The 12,993-nt window shown below is 35.6% G+C and overlaps 1 protein-coding gene across 3 annotated transcripts in view; it reads left to right on the forward strand.

Moving 5' to 3' along the window:
* LOC150104027 (influenza virus NS1A-binding protein homolog) overlaps positions 1 to 12,993 on the forward strand; it is a 266,485-nt gene that overhangs the window by 64,444 nt on the left and 189,048 nt on the right. The window contains exon 1 of one of the 3 annotated variants that reach the window (XM_090397249.1): positions 1,923 to 2,145. The exons of the other annotated variants lie outside the window; for them this stretch is intronic. The gene's annotated coding sequence lies outside the window, so the exon portion shown is untranslated. Of the gene's footprint in view, positions 1 to 1,922; positions 2,146 to 12,993 lie in introns of those variants that run through there. 3 annotated transcript variants of the gene reach the window in all.

Raw genomic sequence — 12,993 nt, forward strand, 5'->3', positions numbered from 1 at the left:
GTCTTCTTTTGCTTGTCCTGCGAGTTCTTCACTGTGGTAATGTACTTAGCTGACACAACCAGTTCAGTAAAAACGGTTATTATTCATTGCGATTTTATATTTCTCTATTTATATTTTGTTGCATAATATCGGGACAATTCACTCAAACTGATATTACTGGTAATGGCTGACATTTCCATCGCAATCAGTCAATGGCTTCTATTAAAGTGGCTCAGAAGAGTGAAAAACAGAACAAGACAGAATTTTTTGTTATGTTGCGAAGCTGAAACCAGATCGAATTTTTGATTGGGTAAATCTTGCCTGGAATGGCCAGTGAACAAGTTTCTCAATGAGTTCAATTTAATTTATTTGAAATTATACCTGATAGTACTCTTCGATATCTTTTAGTTAAAACATATATTTAAATACGAGGAAAAATCCAATGTCTATTTTACAATCGGTAACAATCATTGGTACTGACTAGAAAGTTCTAACAGCACCTTAGCCTTAATATTAGAATTTGCACCTTATATTGGTGCTCAGCAAGTTAAAATATAGTTGTTTTTTTTAATAACAATTTCTGTGATATACATTAAATTCGGACCCAGAACTTTTCGCAGTAGTACTGTGTGCATCTTATCATCCAGCTGCTGAAATCGGTACCTTGTTGCCATGGAAACGTTGTACATTCTGTCCCACTTTATTTGTAACTTTTTGGGGTGCTCGCTTCTTTCGTCCACCAGGCTTTCGGTTACCTCTGCGTTTCATGATTCGTTAAAAGGATCCCTGATGCTCAAGATCAGTAAGAAACAAAAGACAAACGAAATTATTACATTGCTGATCCTAATAGTCTAATCGATGTACCAGATTTAGTTGTTAACGCTCTCTAATAGGACGATAGGAATTAGAATTGCACTTCTTTCACTACGCGTTATTCCCGCTTCCTATGCAGGGTCCGCATGTTACTTAGTTGCGACTTCTTGTTAGTACCCCCCCCCCCTCAAGCCGACCTGTCGCCTAGCTTGCCGCTGGAGCAGATATATTTTTGATTGTAGAAGCGTATGTTCACGGGGTCGGTTTGCCTGCTTGCGGGATGAAAAACGCTAGATAAACTGGCGGAAAAAACCCTACTGCCAGCGCCCAAGACCAGCTAGCCTGGCTATGGCTGAGGAAGTTCCTTAAGTTTTCGACGGGACCTGGGACACTCCTTCCCACGTTTTCGACTGGAATCGAACCTGGGACACTCCTTCCCCAGGCATATGGTTGCGAAACGCAAAACTACTAGGCTAACCCCGCGGACGGGAATTAGAATTACACGATTTGTATTATATAACAGCCAGTTCCATATAAAGACACTATTAAGGTATCAAATCTATGCATTGCATAATGTAATTGTGTATCACATACTCTCTTGGTAAGGATTCCGCCTTTTTGTAAAAAAAAAATGCTGGAAGAGATTTGCAAATACTCTATACCTTTTCATTGTTTTTAAAGTGTACTTAAGCGTTATTAAACTTGTTTGTAAGGTTTGCTAGAAGTGTATATAGCTGAACATTTGATTTTATAAGTACTTATTGAAAACTGTCTTAAGTGGCTTGAAAAAAGTTTCATGCTTTGGCTCTAGAGCAGAGATATAATCCACGTTAACAAAAAGTACAATAATATCAGGAAGTTACATATTTACAACTTTCCGAATATTAGTCTGTTCGTCGTGTAGTTTGAATTAAAGTTTCTAAACAGTTTACTTTCTAAACTGAAAGAACAAATTATATAACTGTAATTATTTAAAATATTGTGCTGAGTTTGGCAAAATGCCAGTATGCGGTGCTGCCATCTTGTGGAAATAAACTTCACTAATAGATATGTGCCAGTCCAGAGGCGCTTCTTGACGGGAGAAAATCGATCTATTCTTGAGTCTAGTGCTTGTATTCTCCTAATGTTGGGCGGTTGAAACCGGCCACATTTTTTGGTCTCCCGGAGAAAAGTTACATTTGCGTGGTTGTGCGATACGTGTGTGTTATTAACGAAAACTGAAACAAATTGTTGATGTTCAATACTTAATATATGCCGTCGAGGCCATTCACATCATTTTTTGCATGATTTTTATGCTCATGTAAGGCAGACAGACGAAGCCCATGTGTATCTTGTAGCAGTATATCTTCGTAGGTAAGTAAGCCTTAACGCTACACGTGTCTTGCATGTATTTGAGAAGTTAAACGCTGACTTTCTTAGCTTTGTTGACTATATTTGTCTTCGATATTGTGCAACTTAAAACATGTTGTGGTTTTATTAATCCAGTATATGTTATTTTTGATTGAATAATGTCAAATGATGTTTAATGCAAAAGGTCGGCACCGTCGTGTATTTGACTGAAATTATTTCTTTATATATGGTAGCGTGACGTTTCTACAAAAACAAAATAAATAAATAAAATAAACAAATAATTAGCATCACTCGTAATGGTTGCATTTGTACAATAAGATAATTCATTTGATATTCCTTATATAAGGAATATCAAATGAATCTTCTTTCTAGGTTATTTGTTTGTGGTGTTCCTCTTGTGTATGTACGTGCACTCATGAGTGGACAAATTGGTCTATTGCTTTTCCTTCTGATTCTCGCATCCCTAGCAGTTTCTAGAAAAGATCGCGGAGTCACCTGTTAAGACTCCATATTCCGTACACGTGTAGTCAAGCGTTTTGAACTGCAAACTCCGTAGTATTTTGGACTGCAGCCAGTGCTGATTTTGTACTTATTCGAATAATTGAGTGTGTTCGTTCACACATGTGCACGAATTATTGCATTATTGCGCTTAGTAAGCATATGGCAGTCATCCTAAATGTGAAATTGTTATTTTAAAACTTTTTTTCTTCTTCTTTTTACAGTGGACGTTTTCAGCAGACGTATCATTTTATGTCTGGGGCTCCCAAATGCACTGCATACTCTTCGATTTTAAACCGCTTTTGCGGGCAGCAGGAATATACATATTCGAATTTGGCTTATTTGAAATAACAAGGAATATCTGAATTATCTGAGTCAATATTAATTGTACTTTTTATATTAATATATATATTTATTTTATTTTTGTACCAGAAAAACTTCATAATCAACAAATTTCTCGTAAGTAGTTTGAAATAAAATTTTTTTTTCAAGATGTGTTATGCACTGAACATCAGTGTCTCCATTTATCACTGGCAGTGTTGAGGACTGTCAGATATAATTTAAAATAACTTCAGACCATTGAATGAAAAATCAATATTAATTTGATTTGTTATTCTTTCTTTCCCTTCATCAACCACATACCTGAACCTTTAGGTTCTCACTTTTTCAATTGTTGAATGTTTGAGTCCTCTTCAATCTGAATATTTAAAAAAAAAAATAGTTCATATCAGACTAAAAGATGAATCTAAAGTTTAAATATTGCTTCCAGGCATCATTATGTGGTATAGAGGTGGGGGGGGGGGGGTTAGAAAAAGGCTTTTATCAGTTTTTTTAAATGATAATCATTGTAAAATCAGTGGCTATTTTCTTTAGTCAGCTTTCTGAAGTTTATCCTCAGAATCAGTAATTTTTACTGGTTGTTTATGAAAAGGTGAAATTTAAATTTTCATTAGATGTTGAATCCTTTGATTACCAAGAAGTAAAAGCATTATATATACTATATTTTTTTAATTTTTATCTTAAATTTATACAGTTAAGGAATATGTTTGCCAAGTTTTTAGTAAAAAAATATTTTTGCATAATTAATTTTTGCATGTGGTTCCACTGGGAAACCAGGTGTGAAACCAACTTCAAAAAGGCAGTTACTCACCGAAACCGCTACTAAAAAAAGATTAATACCTTGATGGTTCTTTCTGCTTTTGTGGAATGCCAAAAAATAAACAGTTTAATTTTATAAGCATATACTTCTAATGAAAATAATAAATAGAGAAATTTAAAAGAATGGTATTGTATGAAACTACTCAGTAGTAATTTTGACAAATGTTTGCTAATAAGGTTTTCAACAAACTAACATACTTTTCAAGGATTTGATCTATGGTCACAGTAATTTTACAAACTCTACCAGAAAACCATCAGGAATATCAGCTTACCTTCTAAAAGAAAAAATTTTCATATATCCTTGCTGGAAGAGGCAGATGGCAAATGCCTACTGCACAAAGTGTAGTAATGATAGTATGCTGATTGTAGAGCAAAAATATGTATAGAATGGGAGTGGAAAACACAACTTAAATGTATTGTTTGAAACAAAAATTCTGAATTCTGATATTTTTTATTTATTTTTATTTTTTAAATATAAGTTCTCAGTACAAATTCGATAGGTTGTTTCTTGGTGGTGTTCAGCATTACATCACATTAGTATTCTAGAATAACCTTTATGTTTCTGAAGATGAATCTCTACAGTTCTTCCTATCAATAGCATATATTGCAGGAACAAAAATTTGATAGATACTTCGATAGAAAAATGATGGTAATCAGATGAATATATTTTTGACTAACTTACGTTTTGCAGCTTGAATGTATCTGCTCTTGTGCACAAGTGATGATAACCAGCTATCTCTGCTCAAAATGTTATAAACATGTGCTTACAAACATTCTTCTGTTTTGGTCATTCACTCTTCATCTTGGTTCAACTGGGTACTTAGTTGAGTGCAACACAGAAAGGAGAAGACTGGACATTAAGTCAGAACCCTGGTAGTCACTTCCCAGTTATCTATGATTCTTCAGCACTTCCATTGGGGCATTATACAGAACAATATAGTATCCTGTATACCATCAAGGGATATACAGGATACTATAATAGTACAACTAGTTTACACTATTAATTTCATATTGAAAATTTTCCTTTAATTTAGTCTATATTAGACACCAATATTGTTGGATTTTATATTTCAGTCTTCTGAAGCAATTCTAATTGCATCAATCCTTGGTTTCTTCTGGATCTTTTTTTCCTGGCATTAAATACCTGTTTTGCTGACCTTTCCTCTTCAATTTATTTTTAGTGTACATCATCTTGGATTAGTTCTGCTAATCCAAGTTCCTTCCAAATATCTTTATTCTTATTTATATTAGACAAGAAATTATGTTCTTGTTCTAATCTTTTAACCAAGCATAAGCAAAGTTTGCAAAAACTTTTTTGCTTATGCTTGGGCATTGATTAACAAATATTTCTTGTTTCATGTAATATACTTTGAAACCAAGCAGAGTTTTACATCAAACCATCATCCTTTACCTCTAATTATAACTGATGAAAGCTGTTCAAAATTATAACATTTTGAACAGCTTTCATCTTGGAGCCTTGATATTTGCTATTTCCATAGCTAGAAAATTTAAATTCCCACGATTTCTTGATTAGTTGTCTTGAATAATAAAATCCTAGCAATCCCTATTTGGCCTGAACTTGGCTTGCTCTTCTCAAAGTTTCTTTCAGAATTTTTTTTTTTTTTTGGCTCCTCAGGTATGTGTGTGTTTTATCCCAAACATGTGGTCAAAGAACCTCTAAGCACACTGTCATGTGTGAGCTGCAGGTGACAATTGAGAAAGAAGTTTATTGCTATTTTCTTGGAGTTGCAGGTTGTTTTTCAGAATGCTTCATGAGGAAGACTCTTCTAGAGAACAGAGTAGATAGAATAAAAGAGGAAGAGAAGCAGGATCAGTGTGTTTTGTGTAGCTGAAAAGGCATGCTTGGACAGCTTCTGCTTGTTTTAACAGACCCAACAAAGTGGAGCAGTGATGGTTGCCAGTTCAGTGGAGCTGTGACCATGGAAGCCCTGTAGAATAGACAGTGCTGAAACATTGCATATGAGAGGTAGAAGTTGAAGTGAGTCTGTAAGGAAGGGTTCATCTATGAGCTGAATTGCTCTCCTGTGGACAGCATAAAAAATATTTTAGGGAAGTTTTAGGTGCATTACTGTTACATGTGAGCAGTATTCTAAGGATGAATTTATTTGGAATTTGTATCAAGTTAGTAGGTGGGTGTGGCTGTGAAAAACAGCATCTTGAGCTGAAAAGAATGCCTAGTTTTTTAGATGGTGCAGAACCTATTGATATGTTTATTCCAGAAGAAGGTAGAAGTAAATATTACTCCAAGTAGAGAGAGAGATCTGATCCTGTCTGGTGATTTGCACATTAATGAAGATAAGGTTAGATGAGTGAGATGTTTGTGAGAGAAAAGGTAAACCTGCATTTTGGTGGCAATGAAGATGAATAGGCCCCATTGAAGGATGGTATGGAGATCAGTGTTTAAGGCACTGGCTGATTGAAAATTATCTTCATGTTCATTGTCTGAGTACTGCATGGTTTGTCAAACGAGTAGGATGAATGGAGAGTATTATCATCAGCAAAACTGTGAATAGGATTAGTGCCTTCAATTTAAGTTCAGGAGAAAGAGGGTAGGTGCTTGAGTAGGGTCTTGAGGCACTTCTGCATTGGTGGCAAAACTCAAAGAGAAGGAGCTATCTACTGTGACATGCAATGAACAACCAGATGTAATCAAAAGCTCTGGAAATGTCAAGAGCAACAGCACTTTTTTCTGAACCTTTCCATGGCATGTGTCCAGTGGTGTTTGTAAGTTGAGATCAGCTAGTAGACTGCAGGAGAGGATTGAGGTGATGTGGTAAATAGTAGATTTCTATTTCCCATTTTTAGAATAGACAGGATACACTGACTACACAACAATCACAACACAATGTGATATGCTGTATGATATTGGCTATCACATCACAGTGCCATAGTCAATGTTGAATTAACTGTACTTTCTGCACTTTTACCACCTTCTTGGGCAGTACATTCCATGGAAAAAACTTCCTTCTTACTCATTACTTCCTTTGTCTGTTTCCAGATGTTCTCGTGTCATTTGTTTCTTCCTTTCATTCTCCCTTATTGAAACATTTCTTCCAGTATTAATCCATTAAATATCTCAACAGTTTAAATGTCTAATCAGCTGTTCAACAGACTGCAAATTACATGCCTTTTGGTCTCTCACCATGACCAATGTTTTGCAGTCCTGATATGATTTTTGTTATCCACTTCTGTACCCTCTTCAAAGTTTTGTTTCATATCCCTCTAACCACATCTGAGCACAGTAAACCAGATGATGAAGGCTTTATACAGTGGAACTATCACCCTGTCTACTCTGCTAGCCAGCAGAGTAGAGAGGGTGATAAAAAAACATAAAGACAATCCAGATGATCTGCAATATTGAGAACATCTGGATTGTCTTTGTTTTTTTGCAATATGGCTTCTAAACTTCTGTCTACCATCAGATCCTAACCCTTGCATCCTGCACTGCTTCAGTGCAACTTAACCAAAATAATATGCAAATTCCTATCTGTTACTCCCATCTTTCAGAACCTTACATTAGTCAGTATGAAACTTGCCCATTCATTTTTCCATCTTTTCACCTCATTGAAATCCTCCTGAAGAACCATGTCACTTGTCAGTAACCCTTCTAAGCTTGTTAGCTACAAACAAGTGATATCTATTTGTAATCTAGTTACAATTACCATTGGCATAAATGACATAAAGCTTGAACACTAATGATCCTAGAACTGAATCCTGTGAACCTCCTTTTGACTTTCTCCCTGATACTGCTCCCCTATACATCCATCTATTCATTGGTGTGCCACACCAGTCCTTACCAGGTGGTGCTGTTGTATGCTTTTTCTGATCTTCAGCCCTGAAGATCAGTCACTCGACGTCATCCATCCATCTCATGAACTTTATCTTCTGTTACTGTTTTGAGAATCCTTCCATCCTTTCAATGTGTCCAAAGTATTTAAACTTTCTTCTGTCAATATCCTTAAGGAGCCTTAAAGTTCTATTGATCCTTTCTTGCATTCATATGTTTTGTCTGCCTTTGAGTATATGATATTTTCAACATCTTTCTGTAACACTATATCTCAAAAGCAGTTATCCTTTTTCTATTCAGACTTCTTTAGGTTCCAGCTCCAATAAGTCACTGTTGGAAAAAACAGCTGCATCCAAAATCCTCAACTTTGTTCCTGTGGAGATAGATTAATCCTTCCAGATTTTAGACAAGTCCCTGACTGTTGTTTTTGCCATTTCCTAATCTTTTTCTGAACAGCAATTCTTCACGTTAATAATGGATCCCAGATACTCAGACTTGCTGACTTCCCCCTGTACATAATTAAATCAATTTCCATTCTACTTTGCTGTATCTAAACCCATACATTGGAACTTAAGCATGAACTTTGACACCTTATCCGTGTCTTTTGAAAAATCAAAGAAAAATTACAGTACTGTATATACCTTTTTACCTTATCCACTACTGTTGTTACTTTATTATGAAAACAAAAGCGTTCCTCCTTAACAAATCCATGTTGGTCTAAATAATATTTCATCTGTCCAAATGAAACTTCCCAAGGAATTATGTTCTCTCTCTCTCTCTGTTATCAGTTTTTCCAAAATCTTAACCACAGAAGAAATACAAACTGTCTGTGGGAGTCGTAAGGAGTTACTGTTAGGTAGTCATCCTGTTGCATGACTCATTGAATAGGCAGTTGCTTATCACATTTTTGTAAAACTTGGTGAAATTACCTTAGTTTCACTCCTTACTGACATTTAAAGTGATCACTATTTGAAATACACATTCATTCACTTCTAATCCTTCAACCTTCTCTAATATATTTAAGTTGCACGTCAGGAGTTGGAATTGAACAGTGTTACATAAATGCTTAATGTGAAATAAGATGTGCATGTCATCTTTACTGTTATTCATGGTCTATATGATTACATGAAGAAATGAGATATTAAACTAAATTTTTTGCACATAACATACTCATAAATAAATAAACCACTGGTCTTCAGGGTTCTTCAACCAAAACATCCCATCCTCAAAGATATCACTCGTGGATCTGAAAGCAATTGTAGACGTTCATGAAATGAATGTTTCACACAACTGGCTTTCTATGCTTCTAAAATCTGCAAGCGCTAAAGGTTTAGTAGAGGTCACAGGTTACCTTTGTAATGCTTCAGATCTTACTCAACAGGAAGTGAATCAAAAGACCTTTTATTATTATTTTGTTTTTGCCATCTAGCAGAATGCAGTGACACTGTAGAACAAAATCATCAGTAAGGAGAAGGAGAAAAATAGTATTACAGACATCTTAGTGACTCTAATCATAGTAACAAAACTAGGTGTTCTTAAAGATCAGAGAACCAGAATCAGAAGTATTTGAGGATAATTACAGGAGGTAGTGTCAGACTGAATTGGTGTGAGGCACTTCTGAGTTTTGTGTTGGGTTTTGTTCCTCAGCCAGGTGAACATCTTATAAGTCAAAAATCACAGTTTGGTGCAAAATTTGGTGACAGTAGAAGGACCACAACTGAGATACAGAATCACCTCACATTTTCAACTGCTGTTTAAATCAGTTGACACCCAGGTGGACTTCAGAGCAACAGAGTCCATTGGAGATCCTTCCAATGGACTTGTTCAATTTTTATCTGAATCATTTTCATTATATCACATTGCAAAGGACATAACAGACAAGCTGGAGAGTTATCACTTGTTGCATTGTTCTTTCACAATGATGAGCCCTACAAACAAATATATAAAAATAGCTGGAGTGCCTGCTATCCCTAGTTCAAGCGATAAGCAGCAAACTCAGTCACAGGTGCCACTAAAAGGCATTTAGAAGTCCAATGCTTAAAAAGAGAAGGACGAAGCATCTGTCTTGATCCCTACCTGTTCTGGTCTCTATTCTGCTGACTAGGCTGAAGCAAAGTGCAAATTATCCACTCATACAGTACCGATAGTGCTAATTCTCAAACTTATGTCACAGATCTAGAGTCTTGTGAGGATGGCCTGCCATTTCTTATTAGCTCTACACTGTCTGAACTACAATGCCTGGAAAGAAAAATGATAGAGGTTGCCAAAAAGGAGGTCAAAAATTTGAAGTCTTATGTGGACGAACTGCCATTGTTCTGGCCTAGCACTGTGTATACAGCTGTCATTGGAGGGGAAAATAGAGGCAGTCAGTAAAGAGATTGAAAGTATAAGGACTGAATTGAAGATGGTGAATGGAGAGGTTAGAAAACTTGACACATTAACTGATGTAAGAAGAACTAGAGTAGAAATAAGAGTCAAAAAGAATAAGAGAAAACAAGGGAAATATTGGATGGGATATAAGAAGAGAAGAAATTAGAGATTAGGAGAGCATTGGAAAAATTAATGAAAGGAAGGCACGAGAGTTTGCAAGCAATGAGAAAAGAGATTCAGGTCTGCTAGAAATTAACAGTTCTGTGGGAGTGGGGATGATGTATGGGGATTCAGCAACACATGGTGTACAAAAAAGAATGTTAGAAATGTTTTCCTGGAGTAACTATTGATTGTGACTATGACAAGAAAGCAAGGTGAGAATTTGGATGAGATGATACCCATGACTCAAATAGCAAGAGATCTAAGGTGGCTGTTGGAAATAGGCCAGCAAAAAAAGTGAAAGCTAAGATAGTGAGTATATTGCCTAGAGCTGTAATAATAAATGATATGTTGAAATGGTCATATTTGAATATGGAAGGGCACAGGCATTTGGAGAGATTGTTCTGTAGAGAAGTGAGTGTTTGGGCATGGAAACTAATGTTGCCAGGGGAGATGGTTGCAGGTTCATTTATCTTAGAGTGCAAGTACAGAAATGATTATGCAATACTAAATATAGTTTCGCAGGTTTTGGATCTGAATAGAGCAGTGGTTCTTAACCTTTTCGAAGTCATGGAACACTTGATTATAAGAAAAATTTGGGGAACAACAGAAGCATTAGGATCATAAAGCTAACAATAAAAATATGCATGGACTTGCCTTTATAAAAATGGGACTTATTTTAATGCGATACTTGAACTAAGATTTCAGCAATATTAGGTCTAATATGTGATATAGCTACCCCCTAATCTCTTTGTCTATATCTATATTAGCAAGTCTTTCATGCTTTTTAGTTTTTATATTGGTTAATATTGAGAAACCAAGCTCACACAAATATGATGTTGAAAACTGTCACAAAATTTTCACTGCCCTTGTGGAGAGAGCTGGGTATTTGGCTTGGACAAAAATCCAAAAATTCCTCGAGCTATTTCAGAGAATTTCATTTTTAGAGTACGATCTGTTGATGAGGTAACTAATTGTTCTTATAACGAAAATTCACAACTCGATGTGTTAACTGTGCCAAATGGATTTCATATCATATCCAGTCATAACTGTGTATTTAAGTAAGGAAAGTAACTTGAAATCTTTTCTTCCAATATTGTTAAAAATGTTCTGTTATAACAGAAATAATTCCCTCGGCATTTTTTATTATGGAGCGAAGGAAAATATGTAGATTTTTTTTTCTAATTTATGGTTTTTCCAACGAGATACTTTTTTCTGAAAAGCTGAAAATTTGACAGTGTATGTCAAAATATTTTCATTTTTCTTTGGATACTTGTATTAATGCTATTTAAGTAATTAAAAATATCAGCTAAATCTGCCATTTTAGCACACCAAATATCATTTTGAAGACATTTTACAAAAGCACGTGTACCTTCATTTTGAAAAAAGGCCATTCATTCATTAAGTTCTAAAATTCGGAGTAGCACTTTACCCCTGGATAACCATCTTATTTTAGTGTGCAAAAGCAAATGTTCGTACTTGGATTCCATAGATATCCAAAGTTTTTTTTTAAAAAAGTGTACTTTTAAAGGTCTCGACTTGATGTAATTTACCATATTTACAACTTGGTCTAGTACTCGTTTTAATATTGCCAGTAATATTTTTGAAACTAGGGATTCTCTGTGCAAAAACAGTGTGTAGTTATAATATTTCCTGCAAACACATGATCTATAAACGATATTCTATTGGTTTAGAAGTCAACATGCATAACAGTCTTCAGCTGTTAGGTTCAGAGTAGCCAATTACACTCAGAACTGTGCCATGTGACATCTTTCGCTGCAGAACACTTGTAACCGGTTCACAGAACACAAGTGTTCCGGGTAACACCAGTTAAGAACCACTGGAATAGAGGTTGGTAATTATATCGTGCAAGGGTAAGTGTGGGTTCAAAGGGATGAAGTGCATATATGATCATCAGAAATAAAGGGAATGAGTTTTTGGCATCATTCCAGTTTCACTTGGCCAAAACTTATTGGCATTAGTGAAGCCTGGTTGATGTAGTTACAGGGATAGAATGTAAGGGGTATTGTATTTTCAGGAAGGATAGAAGGAATGGGACAGGAAGACCTTGCTGATGATGATGATAGCTAAACATCAACCACTAAAAATAGAAGTTAAGGATGATTTTAGATCTGAGGAAGATGGTCCATTTGAGGCTATCTGGTATGATTGAAGACTAACAACACCAATTGTACACAGTGGTATAGCTAGCGCTTTTGCCACCTGGGGCGGTCCCTGAGTTTGCCATCCCTCTCAATACACACCAAAAATACTACAAAAAGTCAAAACAACCTATAGGAAAATAAATTAAAACACTATGTTTATTTTTGAAGTAAAAACTTTTATTTCAACATTCTAAAATGTTATTTTTCTTGCTTTTCTGTTAGCAAAATCATCAATGACATTGGCAAAGTCTATTTCATAGTAATGTAGGTAATTCTTAATCAATTTTATTTAGAAAAACTCCTCTCACAACTAGCAACACTTTCAGCAATTGTGAGGAAAATTCGCAGTAGTATTACAATATTTGGAAATGAGTTCGAGACTGTATTTTAGAATTAACTCCTAAAGTTCAAAAAGGTTCAAAGTGCTGCCAGGAACGGATCGCCCCCCTGCCCCCCCCTCCCCGTCTAGCTATGCCTCTGATTGTACATATTATTGATTGCTGCAATAGTTCCTTAGAAAGATGTGGATGACAGATCAGTGCACCACTATGAGTGTAGGCTGAGCAATTATTAGGGGGGACTCCAACTATGGAGACATAGATTGCAGGGAGGAAAGGGCACATTGCAAGATGAAAATCGAATTTATATAGTTAAGGGATAATTATTAAGGAATGTTATATCTGGTAATAACAT

The sequence above is a fragment of the Typopeltis vanoorti genome, chromosome 8, assembly GCF_054136105.1.
Source record: "Typopeltis vanoorti isolate ZY-2024b chromosome 8, IOZ_Tvanoo_1.0, whole genome shotgun sequence".
In the NCBI taxonomy this organism is placed as follows: domain Eukaryota; kingdom Metazoa; phylum Arthropoda; class Arachnida; order Uropygi; family Thelyphonidae; genus Typopeltis; species Typopeltis vanoorti.